The sequence below is a fragment of the Macaca thibetana genome, chromosome 6 (genome assembly GCF_024542745.1).
Source record: "Macaca thibetana thibetana isolate TM-01 chromosome 6, ASM2454274v1, whole genome shotgun sequence".
In the NCBI taxonomy this organism is placed as follows: domain Eukaryota; kingdom Metazoa; phylum Chordata; class Mammalia; order Primates; family Cercopithecidae; genus Macaca; species Macaca thibetana.
The window spans coordinates 123,982,878-123,998,456 of NC_065583.1; the positions used below are offsets into that span (position 1 = coordinate 123,982,878).

At 42.2% G+C, this 15,579-nt stretch overlaps 1 protein-coding gene across 1 annotated transcript in view; it reads left to right on the forward strand.

The window, feature by feature from the left end:
- Positions 1 to 5,543: 5,543 nt before the first annotated feature.
- The window catches only part of IL6ST (interleukin 6 cytokine family signal transducer), a 58,507-nt gene continuing 48,471 nt past the window's right edge, over positions 5,544 to 15,579 (forward strand). Inside the window, exon 1 of the mRNA XM_050795574.1 lies at positions 5,544 to 5,753. The gene's annotated coding sequence lies outside the window, so the exon portion shown is untranslated. The remainder of the gene's footprint in view (positions 5,754 to 15,579) is intronic.

Consider the following 15,579-nt stretch of genomic DNA (forward strand, 5'->3'; position numbering starts at 1 on the left):
CCTGGGTTCAAGAAATTCTCTGCCTCAGCCTCCCGAGTAGCTGGGATTACAGGCGCCCGCCACCACACCCAGCTAATTTTTGTATTTTTAGTAGAGATGGGGTTTCACCATCTTGGCCAGGCTGGTCTTGAACTCCTGACCTTGTGATCCATCCACCTTGGCCTCCAAAAGTCCAGGGAATAAAGGTATGAGCCACTGCGCCCGGCCGAGCGATTCAGTTTCAAAGCTAGCTGTTGGCAGAGGCTGCCCTCAGTTCCTTAACATGTGGGTCTTTCCATAACGAAGCTCAAACATGGCAGGCAGCTTGATTTTTCAGAGCCACAAGAGAGTGAGAGACACCAGCAAGATGGGCACTATCTTATATAACCCAATGACATACATTCCTTCACACTCAAGAGGAGGAAATCACACAAGGAATACCAAGAAGCAGGAGGTCATAGCATTTCCCCTAAAAGTCTGTCATATATCTTTACATCCAAATAATGACTTTCCTAATTTGACATATCACCAGATAAGCTTTGTTTCCAGTTTCATTTGACCCTGACATAAAATTTCATTTATTTATTTGTTAATTACGGAAGATGGCCATTCCCTAAATACTGTGAAAAATCAGAGGGGACAATTTTCAGAAAATTCTAGCCCTCTCAGGAAGTATATCCATTTCATTTTTACTTTTCAGTAGGGACTGCCTTCCTCTCTTAAGGAGACAGATACACATTTGCCTAAACCATTATTTAATACAATTAGTACTAGATCTTTCTTCAGATCCTATGTAGGGGGCTGGGAATTCTTAGCTATACAAGCTTACACAATATATTTTAAAAAATTAATGTTGATACTTTTTTATCTATTTGGTTTTAGCATAAGTATTAGACTTGCAGCCAAGGAACCTATTTTGTAACTGCAGAATATTCTTTCCAGGAAGATTGGTGAAAGGAGAATCAACAAAGGAAAGCCCTTGCTTCTCAAACTCCCCATGATAATATTCTGAAGCAAGTATAGTCCATTCCAAAGCTACAGTCCCAATACCTGACTTCCTTATCCTGTGTGTGTCTGGGAATAGGATGCACCTAACTGCTGCTCACATGTCTTGCACTGGCCTTTCCTTCTCTGAAGCCAAGTTTCCCTCTGAAAGAGTAACTCAAGATCATTGACCAGCCCACGGCTATTTGACCAGGGTTTTCCCTAGAAGTAGAGTATGGAGATCTCTGAGCTAGATCCCTTCCTCTGTGTTTAACCTTTACAGAGCAGTGCTTATTTCCTTTTTTTTTTTTTAGATGGAGTATCGCTCTGTCGCCCAGGCTGGAGTGCAGTGGCGCGATCGTGGCTCACTGCAAGCTCTGCCTCCCGGGTTCACACCATTCTCCTGCCTCAGCCTACCAAGTAGCTGGGAGTACAGGCACCCGCCAACACACCCAGCTAATTTTTTGTATTTTTTAGTACAGACGGGGTTTCACCGTGTTAGCCAGGATGGTCTCAATCTCCTGACCTTGTGATCTGCCCGCCTCGACCTCCCAAAATGCTGGGATTACAGGCTTGAGCCACCGCGCCTGGCCCATTTAATTATTTTTAATTTTGGTGAATTAGGTGCTATCAGGTTACAAAGGTTTTAACACATGCAGAGAGGCTGTCCTCAATTCACGACTGAGTTAATATTTAATTTTTAAACATTTCAAAGACATTTAGTGTTAATAATCAAAAACATAAAACTAGGGGACTAAATTTAGTAGTAGTACGAAGAATAGAGGAGGAGGAATTAACCTTTTAAAAGTAAAGGAGCCTTTTTTCCTCTGAATGGGGAAAAGAGAAAGAGGATAAATATACACTTGCTTCCTAAGTTGGAGAAAAGTTAAGCATGCTCACAAATGATGGTCTTGATTTTAAGGGAGTAAAACAAGATTCTGTACTAAGAATAAATGTTAGGGTGGGGCTGATAGCTCAAGGAAAAAGGAAATAGTTAGGAAATAGCCTTATAAGGTAAACATAACTGAAGGTCAAGGGAACTCAAGATAATAGAGTGCAGTTAAAATGGTTGATAAAAGGGTTCTTGGGGGGCGGTGGCTCACGCCTGTAATCCCAGCACTTTAAGGAGTTGAGATCAGCCTGGCCAATTTGGTGAAACCCCGTCTTTACTAAAAGTACAAAAATTAGCCGGGCATGGTGGTGAGCACCTGTAATCCCAGCTACTCGGGAGGCTGAGGCAGGAGAATCTCTTGAACCCAGGAGGCGGAGGTTGCGGTGAGCCAAGATTGCACCATTGCACTCCAGCCTGGGCAACAACAGCAAAACTCTGTCTTAAAAAAAAAAAAAAATGTTCTTACTGATAAGTATGATAAAAGAAGATAGGAAACAGCTGATAAACTATGAGAAGAAAGACTGGCTGTCACGCTGTCACATTGAGGACAAATTATGGATTCAGTGGGAGTGAACACAAAATAGAGGTAGATGGGGGTAAGTGGCTGTAGGTAGAGAGGGAAACTCACAATCCAACACTTTGGAGGGGAAGTAATTTAATTGATGACTAGGTTGAGGGTGTGGCTCCATCTGTGGGTTGCTGATACAGAGTGAGGTTGAAGATGATTGGAAAAGAAAAGCATGAGAAATTGTGAGATCAGAGTGCTAATGAGTCATGAACATGGATGCTCAATCATTAAGTTGATGCAGAACATGAGGATAATTCCAGGGCTGACACAGAGTTTCAGAAACATAACTGGGCACAGACAAGCAAGTAAAGAGATCTCCTAGTCAGTGCCAGATTTAGGGAAATAGAAATGCAGGCAAAGTGTGTCTTTGACATTTATCACCTTTGTTCCATGGCACAACTTCCTAAGCTTTGCTCACTTACTCCCAAGTAATTGTAATTTCGGTGCCTTCATGTTACTTTCTCACTGTACAGGTTCCCCAATCTCTGCTCTTTTTTTTTTTGAAAAGGATTCTTGCTCTGTCACCCAGGCTGGAGGGCAGTGGCACCATCTCAGCTCACGGCAACTTCTTCCTCCTGGGTTCAAGTGATTCTTGTGTCTCAGCCTCCCAAGTAACTGGGATTACAGGCACCCACCACCATGCCTGGCTAATTTTTGTATTTTTAATAGAGTCGGGGTTTCACCATGCTGGCCAGGCTGGTCTTGAATTCCTGGCTGGCCTCAAGTGATCTGCCTGCCTCAGCCTCCCAAAGTGCTGGGATTACAGGTGTGAGCCACTGCACCCAGCCTGCTCTTGACATATCTAAAATCCCAAATGGTCACAGGACACAAATGGAGAGTTCTCCATTAATATACCACTTTCCTCTACTTACTGTAATTTGCATTTTGACAAGGCTTTCTAATAACAAATCCTTAATCTGAAATTGGTAATTTCAAGGCCAGTGCTCTACAGAGATGTCTGCAAAGTCATGTAATTCCAACACAACAGAGGTCTCCTGTCCTGTTGTTCTGAAAAATACTTCTCCAATATTGATTCATCCTTTTGTCCTCAGACTTTAACCACTCCCATAAAATGTGAGTTTCTTGGGAGGAGGACCTGAGCTGAGCCAATAAAAAGACACCCATAAAAGCACTAACTCAGTCATTTGTTTTCCTAATGGTGCCAAGGCAGACTGGTGTGTTGTGACATATCAATCTACTTCTGTGTACCTGCCCTCCCCTGTCCAGCGAAATATCATTTTTAATATATGTTGTGATACTAAAAGATTTCAGAAGCGTTGACCAAGTAGACATTCAATGACGATTATAGCTGACATCTACAGAGCACCTATTATGTGCTAAACATTTTATGTATTTTAACTCATTTAATCCTTGTAACAATCCCATAAGGTTGGTATTGTTATTCTCATTTTGCAGATGAAGAAACTTAAAAAGACTTGCCCAAGGTCACAGAGATGGGAAATAGCAGCATCAGCATTTAAACCTAGGCAATCTAGAACCAGAGAGTACATTTAACCACTACACATTTTCCCCTAAATTCATCTTTGCACCACACCTGTTATCTCTGCACTTTGGGAGGCCACCAAGGCCAGGGGATCGTTTGTTGCCAGGGGTTCAAGATCAGCTGGGGCGGCATACCAAAATCTTGTCTCTCCAAAAATTTAAAAAATTGGCCAGGTATTGTAGGGGCACCTGAAGTCTGAGCTACTTGGGAGGTTGAGGTGGGAGGATCGCTGGAGCCCAGGAATTTGAACGTGCGCTGAGCCATGATCCAGCCACTGCACTCCAGCCTGGGTGACAGAATGAGACTGAACAGTAACAACAAAAAAATCAAGTTTCCTGGATCTATACAAAATTTTCAATTTAACAAATTTTTATAAAAGTTTGTTTTAAAATAAACACCCCTCTAAATGGCAAAGCCAGAATACAATCTGGTAACAATCTATAGGTTAGATATAGGATGACAGAGAGCAGCAAGAGCTGAACACATCAGCTGTAGCACCATCTAGTTTGCCTGCGACTCTGTTAGCAGGCCCACTTTTCCCTTTTATAAATTACCTCATCAACAACTAAGAGATTATAATTCGATCTACGTTTTACTCTATCTGAATCCTCAATATAATGAAAAACTTTATAATTGTTCATTTATAGATATAATTCAAGTTCATTAAACCATTATTTCCTTCCTATATCCTCTCATTCTTCCACAAAAGCCTCTACCTTTGGGTGTTTCTTTACTTTTACAGACACCCACTCACACACCCCATACGCACGCATGCACACGCCTTATCTTTTAACTCGAGATTCTCGTCTTCCTTTGGGGAGAAACAAACATCGTGAGCCTTTAGGTCCATTTTCTGAGGGAAAGAGGGGGGCGGAGGCGGGGTGGGGAGGGGGGATGAATAGGTTTTTACCCGGTATTTTTTACCATAAACAAGGAGGTATAAACCGCAAAGAAACACCAGTCGCTTGGTAGGCCAGCAGCTCTGGGGCTCACTGATCAATCGCACCCAAACTCATTTACTAATTTAAAAAAGTACTGTGGCAAGGTTCGTTTACATAAGTCTTGGAGCGAAGCCGCCGCCACAATCTGCCGCAGTCTCGTGCGGAGTCACGGCCACCGAGCTCTTCACTTTCCCCAAGAGGCTCCCACGCCTCCCCCGTCCCCAAGGGAGCCAGGCGGTCCCTCGCCGCTCCGAGTCCCTAGGGGAAGGCCGCGAAGAGAGGCCGCAGGCGCCCTGGCGAGAAGGGAGGGCGGGGGCAGCGGGCAGCGGGCAGCACCCGGGCTTCAGTTCATGACCCCGTTATTCCACAGAAAAATGGAACATTCCGCTCTTTCCGCCCACAGAGGGGAGGTGGGGGGAACCCTTAGATCTAGTCTGGGAGAGGCGACGCGGGCGCAGCCACCGGAATCCGGGACGCGGGGAGCCGCGTTACGGGAATCGCTACCCCTCGGAGTCCCGCCCCCTCGTCGACGGGCGGCCGCTGGACCAATGCCTGGGCGCAAAGGGTCTCTCAGGGGCCAATCAGCGCCTAGGTCCCGGTTGGGGGCGAGGCGCAAAGGGGGCCGGCGGGGGACGCAGCTGGGCGGGATTGGGGAGCGCCCCGCCCCGCCGCGGGACTGGGGCGGCGCGCTACCTCTGCGGAGAAGGATCTGCGAGCGTTCCGGAGCCGGGGCGAGCAGCCAAAAGGCCCGCGGAGCCGCGCTGGGCCGCCCCGGTGCAGCTGAACCGGGGGCCGTGCCTGCCAGGCCGACGGCTCTGGCCCAGCCTGGCGCCAAGGGTTTCGTGCGCTGTGGAGACGCGGAGGGTCGAGGCGGCGCGGCCTGAGGTGAGGAGGGACCGGGTGCTGGGCCGCGTAGCTGGAGGGAGAGGGTTGGTGTTTGCGGACGGGCTATTTGGCACTCGAGGAGACCTCCCTTCCTCCTGAGAGCAGCGCCCGGAACTTGTCAGCCCAGCCTGGAAATCCCCACATTCCTTCCCCTCCCTGCTCCCGCACCTCTGAATTCTACTTCCACAACTTTGTCACCTCGATTATCTCAGCCCTGAGTACAAACCTCACCCACGCGCACGCACGCACCCCTCTTACGCCCGCCCCGCAGAACGCCCTTCAAGAACAAACCCCCCTTTTTGTTACCAGATCCCACGTTTTTCCCAATCCCCTTTACATCTCCCCTGAAATTCTATTCGCTCCGCACTTGTCTTTATTCTCGAGGTGGATTTCCCTTCCCCAAAGCCGTTTTTTCATCTTGAAATCGTAACGTTTCAACATTGTTGAAAGTTCACAATGCTTGTAAACATTATTAACATTTCTTTCCTTCTTTTGATCTCTTCTATTAGTAATTGTCATTCCTAACGAATTCCACATCCCACTGTATCCCGAGGAGAACAAATCTGTTTTTAAAATTTTAGCTCGTGCGACCTAAGCCTGAAGATAGTCCAGGAAGCAAGGGTCTGTCCTTCAGTGGATGAACAGCATTTTATTTCATAATCCGAAACTGAAAAAAAAAAAATTACAGGTTAAAAATAAGACTCGTCACTTTTTTTTTTTTTTTTTTTTTTTTGCCTTCAGAAGGAAACGCATTTCGTGAAGTATACCAACAATTATACTGCCTTAAAATAACTAGTTATTAGAATTTCAGGGTGAATTTTCTGAAAGATTGTGGTATTTGCTTTTGTCAGTGCTGTTAACAAACCGTTTAAACTGTATGACTGCCAGCTTCAAGTTGGAACAAATCTTAATTTGAAATTACGAACTCAGATCATCAGTTTAGCTGTCTTGTGTTAATTTCTTAAATTCATGTTAATTCCTATTTTGAAGTATTTTTGAACTATGAACTGAAATACTACATTTATAGAACCAACTTGCCCAACTATTTATCTTTGGGGATAATCTTGAACATTTTTGATCTTGAGTGAAAGAAAAAATTACAGGAAGGAGAAAATGTCAAAAAGGACAAACTTTGTAGTGGGATTTTTTTTCTCAAGTATGTATTATTGACAATGCCAGTTTAATTTTCTCACAGGCCATTTAGATTATTATAAATACTCCCGCCACCTAATTTAATATAATATATTCTTATGTAACTAAAAATGTTCTCACTTTTATTTGTGAATTGCAGTGTTTTCAGTTTATTTAAATTTGTTTCCAAGGCTTTGCACTTCAGTTCAGTGTTAGGATGAAAGTTAAATACCTGTGAAGTAGGTGTTAAAATGTTCCCTTTATAGAGAAGGAAACAGGAGTCCCTCTGAAACCTAGATCTGTGTGACTCCAAATCCTGTGCTCTGAATCATTTTGTCATGTTGACACATTTCTCATAAAAAACCCAGTGCCACAATTTGGGTTGGGAACTTAAGGGCTACCCATAAATCCTCTACAGTGGCAGGAAGGGTTCCCCCCCTCCCTCTTTCAGAGCTGCTCATTTTAATGGGAGTCAGAATTCTCTGGCCCTAATATATTTGCAGCTTGGCTCCTGGAGAAGCATGGAATGTTCTCACAGCCGTCTCCCTTTCTTTGATTGCAAAGGCAGAACGATCAGAGTTGAGGTTCCTATTGTGCTTTATTATTTTACACAGCAAATACTAAGCAATTACTACCTGCTATAGGAACTCACAAAGGTGCAGGAGATGTAATCAGGACCTTCAAAGAGTTTCTAACAATTGAATTGACAAACTTATACGAGAAAAACTACAAGGAATCAAAGCAGTTTTAATTAAATGCAGAGTGATGCAGAAAATCCTGTAGATGTTAAAATTAGGGAATGATCGTTTAAGGATTGGAATGAACATTTAAGGATTGGAATGAGCAAAGGATTTACCAGAAGTTGGCCTTGAAACCTGGGTAAGATTTGGATAAAGGGAAAAATGAAGAGAGCCCATTTATAATAGCACATGGAGGACATAATATAGAATGGAGAATATCGAACATAATATAGTACTAACTTGTGGAAATAATCAGCAATAACTAAGGTCTATTAATTAAAACAGGTGATATATATTTAGTGCTTATGTTGTGCCAGTCACTGTTTTGAGCACTTTGCCCATATTAAGGCATTTAATCTTCATAATATTATGAAGTAAGTCTAATAATAATAGGATAATAATCCTCTTTTTACACCTAGAGAAACCCAGGCACAAGAAGGTTAATTAATTTGCCCAGCTAAGTGGTAGATCTAAAGGTCATACATAGCCTGGCTTCAGAATCTGACCTCTTAACCATGATACATCCTGCCCCTTCATCCAGTGTACTTGAGTAACAGTGAGTAGATAGAATAATAAGATCATACCAGAAAGTCTTTAAAAACCCACCCTTAATTGTCCACTAGATGCCTCAAACTATGTTAGATTCTGAGGATATCAAGATACGTGAAACAATTACTGTGCAGCGTTCTGAATCCTATTAGGGAACGATGTGAGAGTACACTGAGAGCAAAGATGTTTATGAAGTGGGGGGAAATTCCATAGAAGAGATGATATTTCATAAGCAGTTTGTAGTGCACAGCAGTCAGGAAAGGCCTTGTAGAGGCAAGGAATAATACATGTAGAAGCACACACTGAAAGAACAAGGTATGTTAGAGGAAGTCTAGTGGTTTGCTGAGTCTACAGGGATGGTTAGTAGGGAGTGATGAAAGATAAGACCAAATTATAAATGGCGTGGTGTGGTCAAGCAAAATGAGGAGCTTAAATATTTGCTTTGCAATTTGGAAGCTACAAGAATGATTTCAGCATGATTGGAGTAAAAGCTAGATTGCTTGCAATTGCAAGCAGTTCTCTCTAGAAGTATAGTAGTAAGGTAGCTCGAGGGAGAAGTCAGAGGAAAGGTTTTTTGGTTTTTTTTTTTTTTAGAATAGAGAAACTTGAATATTGGAAAAGATAGATTGGATAGGCACACCAAAGCCAAAATTTTAGGTTCTTAAATAGTTAAAATATTTGGCATTATTATTCACCCTTTAAAAAGCTGTTGAGGAAAAGAATGACAGGTTTAGTTATGTTTTAGAGCGAGTGATCCACCAACAATTTTGAGAATGCTTGGGAGGGGGGAAAACAACCGGAAGCAGGAACACAGATGAAATTAGTGAGTTGATCAATGTCCAAATTAGGTTAGTTTGTGGTAGAGGGTAAAAAGAAGAGACGGGTGGAAAAGATATTATGGGAAAGAAGACAGGATAAGATTTGTAACTGAGAAAAGCTAAAATGTACGGGATAAGTGAGAGAAATGATGAACTCCACTGACTTAGGCAGTTGAAGAGGATAAGTTGTTTGTAGATAGGGAAAAACGGTAAGTCCTTGTGACTTTTTAAAGTGTGTGGGCATTCATCCCATTACTGGGCATATACCCAAAGGATTATAAATCATTATGCTATAAAGACACATGCACACGTATGTTTATTGCGGCACTATACACAATTGCAAAGACTTGGAACCAACCCAAATGTCCATCAATGATAGACTGGATTAAGAAAATTGGCACATATACACCATGGAATACTATGCAGCCATAAAAAAGGATGAGTTCATGTTCTTTGTAGGGACATGGATGAAGCTGGAAACCATCATTCTGAGCAAACTATCGCAAGGACAGAAAACCAAACACCGCATGTTCTCACTCATAGGTGGGAATTGAACAGTGAGAACACTTGGACACAGGGTGGGCAACATCACACACCAGCCTGTCGTGGGGTTGGGAGATGGGGGAGGGATAGCATTAGGAGATATACCTAATATAAGTGACGAGTTAATGGGTGCAGCACACCGACATGGCACATGTATACATATGTAACAACCCTGCACGTTGTGCACATGTACCCTAGAACTTAAAGTGTTAAAAGTGTGGGCATTTATGTGTATATGTGTTCATGAGCATGTATCTGTGTGTATTGGTTTTAGACCTCTTAAATTGATAAGACTCGGAGACAGAATAAGAAGATGAAATGTAACTGGAATTAAAAGAAAGATCCAAGCCGGAATTCTTGAAATTATGTTGTTTGAAGGTAGTAGTTGAAGTCATATGTCTTCAAAGAAGTTGGTATTTAAAAAGAAAAGTTGGCCGGGCGCGGTGGCTCAAGCCTGTAATCCCAGCACTTTGGGAGGCCGAGACGGGCGGATCACGAGGTCAGGAGATTGAGACCATCCTGGCTAACACGGTGAAACCCCGTCTCTACTAAAAAATACAAAAATCTAGCCGGGCGAGGTGGCGGGCGCCTGTAGTCCCAGCTGCTTGGGAGGCTGAGGCAGGAGAATGGCGTAAACCTGGGAGGCGGAGCTTGCAGTGAGCTGAGATCCGGCCACTGCAGTCCAGCCTGGGCAACAGAGCAAGACTCCGTCTCAAAAAAAAAAAAAAAAGAAAAGTTGATGCCCAATACTTTTATCTTTTGCTGCCTTCATAGCCCGGAGATAAAAGCTAGCAGAGAATTCAGTAAAGGAGACAAGAAAGAGGATAAAGGAAAGAATTCAACTACATTATTTGGTTACATAGAAACTGATGTAGCTCTGGCCGGGCGCGGTGGCTCACGCCTGTAATCCCAGCACTTTGGGAGGCTGAGATGGGCGGATCACGAGGTCAGGAGATCGAGACCATCCTGACTAACACGGCGAAACCTCGTCTCTACTAAAAATACAAAACTTAGCTGGGCGCGGTGGCGGGCGCCTGTAGTCCCAGCTACTCGGGAGGCTGAGGCAGGAGAACGGCATGAACACGGGAGGCGGAGCTTGCAGTGAGCTGAGATCGGCCACTGCACCCCAGCCTGGGCGACTGAGCGAGACTCCGTCTCAAAAAAAAAAAAAAAAAAACTGATGTAGCTCTTATTCACAGTCAATCAACTAATTTCTTATTAAATCTTACTAAGATATACCAGATAGCCACAGTTAAAAAAAAAAAAAAAGAGACTGTAGCCATTTTGACTATGTATATCACAAGTGTTTCTGAAGCCTTTCACAACTGTTGTTTTGTACCATTGATTTAATTGTCTATTCATTTGCCAATCAGTGCTATGTTTACCTTTAGACTTTTTTTTTTTTTTTTTTTTTTTTTTGCGAGACCTCTTTTTTGAGACAGAGTCTTGCACTGTCACCTGGGCTGGAGTACAATGGCACAATCTTGGCTTCTTAGTTTACTGCAGCCTCTGTAGCCCAGGCTCAAGTGATCCTCCCACCTCAACTTCTTGAGTAGCTGGGATTACAGGCATGCGTCACCATGCCCGGCTAATTTTTTTTTTTTTTAATTTTTTATAGAGATGGGGTTTTGCCATGTTGCTTAGGCTGGTCTGAACTCCTGGGCTGAAGAAATCTACCTACCTCGGCCTCGCAAAGTGCTGGGATTACAGGCGTGAGCCACTGCATCCAGCCTTCTGTTACATTTTCTAATTAGTTATTACTGGTATGTAGGAGAGCTTTTTTTTTTTTTTTTGGAGACGGAGTTTTGCTCTTGCTGCCTGGGCTGGAGTAAAATGGCGACATCTCGGCTCATTGCAACTTCCTCCTCCTGAGTTCAAGTGATTCTGCTGCCTCAGCCTCCTGAGTAGCTGGGGTTACAGGCATGTACCACCACTCCCGACTAATTTTTATTTTTAGGAAAGACGGACTCCATGTTAGTCAGGCTGGTCTGGAACTCCCAATCTCAGGTGATCTGCCTGCCTCGGCCTCCCGCAGTGCTGGGATTATAGGCATAAGCCACCGCGCCAGCTGGAGAGCTGTTTTTTGATGATGTTTTGTTTGACTACTGTGTTAAATTCTTAATAGTCCTAATAGTTTGTCATGTGATTCTCACTCTTTCTTGATAGATGATCATATCATTCACAGTTTATTTTCCGTTTTTAGATCTTATTTATTATATTTTTGCTTAAGCCCTTTGGAGCAGTGGTGAATAAGTGATGACTTCAAGCATCTTGTCTGAATCCTGACATTAATAGGAATGCTTCTGATTTTTATCTGTAAACCTATAGATGCTTATTATAGGTTTCTTTCTTCCTTTTTTTTTTTTTTTTTGGAGGCAGAGTCCCACTCTGTCACCCAGGCTGGAGTGTGATGGTGCAATCTCAGCTTACTGCAACCTCTGCCTCCCGGGTTCAAGCAATTCTGCCTCAGCCTCCCAAGTAGCTGGGACTATAGATGCCCACCACCATGACCAGCTCATTTTTGTATTTTTAGTAGAGACAGGGTTTCACCATATTGGCCAGGCTGGTCTGACCTTGTGATCCACCCGCCTCAGCCTCCCAAAGTGCTGGGATTACAGGTGTGAGCCACCATGCCTGGCCTTATGGGTTTCTTGTAGTAGTACCTGTGGCAGCAACAGCAAAAGCTGCACTAATAATAACAGCTGTTAACCTTTTATTGAGTAGTTACAATGAGCCAAATGATTCTAAGCGCTTTATGTATATTGACTTATTTAATCATAACATTCCAAGATGGGTAGATGGTGGTGGTACCCCATTTTTACAGATAAAGGAAATAAAAGTGAAGGCTATTTAAAAACTTGCCTAAGATGTTAAAATATAGGGCCTGAAATTTGAACAGGCAATCTGGTACTACAGTTCCTGTATCTTCTTTGTTATCCTTCACCAAGGTAAGGATGGTCTCTTTCAGTCTTAGTTTTCTGACACTTTGTTGTTATTTTTTTTTTTTTTTTTTTTGAGACAGAGTCTAGCTGTGTTGCCCAGGCTGGAGTGCAATGGCCGGATCTCAGCTCACTGCAAGCCCCGCCTCCCGGGTTCACGCCATTCTCCTGCCTCAGCCTCCCGAGTAGCTGGGAGTACAGGCGCCCGCCACCTCGCCCGGCTAATTTTTTTGTATTTTAGTAGAGACGGTGTTTCACCGTGTTAGCCAGGATGGTCTCGATCTCCTGAACTTGTGATCCGCCCGTCTCGGCCTCCCAAAGTGCTGGGATTACAGGCTTGAGCCACCGCGCCCGGCCACTTTGTTGTTATTTTTAAGTTTTAAATGAACAGTTGTTGAATGTTGAGTGTTATCAGATGCTTTTCAAACATCTGTTGGAATGACCCTGTCATTTTCCTTTGATCCGTTAATATAGTAATTAGCAGTATCTTTTCTCACTTGGAACTGTGCTTGTTATTTTAGGCTAAATACTTCTTAGCATTCACACTTTGGTTTTGTTTTCAAATCTATTTAGGCTTTTCTCTACCCACACTACAAAAAAATGTTAAAGGCAGTTTTTCAGGCCAAGGAAAGTGATACCAGATGAAAATACGGATCTATAAAAAGAAATTAAAAGCTCTAGAAATGGTAACCACATGAGTAAATATGTGACAGTCTCACTCTGTCACCCAGGCTGGAATGCAGTAGTGCAACCACAGCTCACTACAGCCTCGACCTCCAAGACTCAAGCAGTCCTCTCACTTCAGCCTCCTAAGTAGCTGGGACAATAGGCATGCACCACCACAACTGTCTAACTTTTTATTTTTTGTAGAGGCGGGAGTCTTACTATATTGCCCAAGCTGGTCTTAAACTTCTGGGCTCAAGTGATCCTCCTGCCTTGGCCTCCCAGAGTGATGGGATTACAGGTGGGAGCCACCAATGTGAAGTTTTAATATATGCAAAAGTAAAATGTATGCTAAAATAACACAAAGGTCTGAGGGGAGAAATGGAAGTATACTATTGTATACTATGCATGAGGTGACATAATATTACTTGAAGATAGATTGTGAGAAGTTAAAGATGTACACTATAAACATAAAGCAACCAATAAGAAAACAAAGAATTATAGCTTATTATAATGCTAACAAGGAAAAGAAAATAAAAAATAATGAACAAAAATAAGTGCAGAAAAGTAAATAGGAACAAAGAACAATCAAGTAGAAAACAAATATGAAGCTGATAGCTTTGAACCTAATCATATCACAAATTATATTAAATGTAAATGGTCTAAACATCCAATTGAAAAGCAGAGATTATCAGATTGGCTACAATCACATGCAGCCTCCCCCCTACCTGTGCCACTTACATATGAAGAAACATACAGATTAAACAAAAAAGAATGGGAGAGGATATATCATGATAACACTAATCAAAATAAGACACAATTGGCTATAGTAATGTCAAAGTAGATTTGAGAGAATATTGCTAGTGGTAAAGAAGGGTATTTCCTAATGATAAAGGGGTCAATTTATCAAGAGGATCTACCAAATAACATAGTTTCAAAACACACAGGGTAAAAACTGCAAGGAGAAATAAATACACAGTTATACTCAGGGATTTCAATATCCCTTTTGAACAATGATAGTCAGAAAATCAGTAAGGATATCTAAGATTTGAACACTATCAACCAAATTCATGTGATGGCCATTTATGTAACACTCTACCAGCAACAGCAGTGCTTTTTAAGTGCACACAGCATATTGATTTCAAGATTTATAAGGCTACAGTCATCATGACAGTGTGGTGGTAGCATTTAAATAAGCAAATTGATCAGTGGAACAAATGGAGTAGGAGTCAACCTACCTTCTGTTTTCGTAAAGTACTGTTAGAACACAACCACCCCTGTTTGTTTATGTATTTTCTATGGTTGCTTTTGTGTCATAACAGTAGATTGGTAGCTCCAGTAGAGACCTTATGGCTCACAAACCTAGAATATTTACCCCCTCGCTCATACATGAAAAGCTTGCCCACCCTGGAATTGAGAGTACCCAAATAAACCCACACCTATGTGAACAGCTGATTTTTAACAAAGGCGTAAAGGCAATTCACTTGAGAAAGGATAGTTTTTTCAACAAATAGTTTTGAAATAATTATCCATATATATATAAAATAACTCAAATTTCAGCTTGACACCATACATAAATATTAACTTAAAATAATTGAGACCTAAATGACTCTAAAACTATAAAACATAGGAAAAAACCTTTTTGACTTTATTTTTATTTTTTATATTTTATTTTTTTTGAGAAGGAGTCTTACTTTGTCACCCAGGCTAGAGTGTAGTCGTGCTATGTCTGCTCACTGCATCCTCCTCTGCCTCCCGGGTTCAAGCAACTCTCCTGCCTCAGCTTCCTGTGTAGCTGGGACTACAGATGTGCACCACCATGTCTGGCTAATTTTTAAAATATTTTAGTAGAGACAGGGTTTCACCATATACCCAGGCTGGTCTCAAACTTCTGAACTCAGGTGATCTACCCACCTCGGCTTCCCAAAGCGCTGGGATTACGAGTGTGAGCTACCGCACCGGGCCCTTTGTGATTTTAGATTAAGCAAAGACTTCTTAGATACATCAAAAACACAAATTGATGAATTGAACTTTATTAAAATTAAACCTCCTGTTCTTCAAAAGACACTGTTAAAAGAATGAAAAGGCAAGCATACAAGAAAAGAATGCAATAATCCATTTTCTAATAAAGGCCAGAGTATCTTCTTAGAACTTTCAAAACTTAATAAGAAAACAGGAAACCCAGTTGATCAATATGTTTGAACAGACACATCACCAAAGAAGATATAGCCAAGCACACACCTGCCATAGGGCCTAGCCATTCCACTCTTCACTTACCTTTTAGTTTGGGGACATAGACTATGTGTTAGTTTCCTAGGATCTGCTGTGATAGAGCATCCCTTTGTTACAGTATCCCTTATCTGAAATAGTAACAGAAGTATATTGAATTTTGGATTTTTTTTTCAGATTGTGTTATATTTGCATTATATACTTAGAGTTGAGC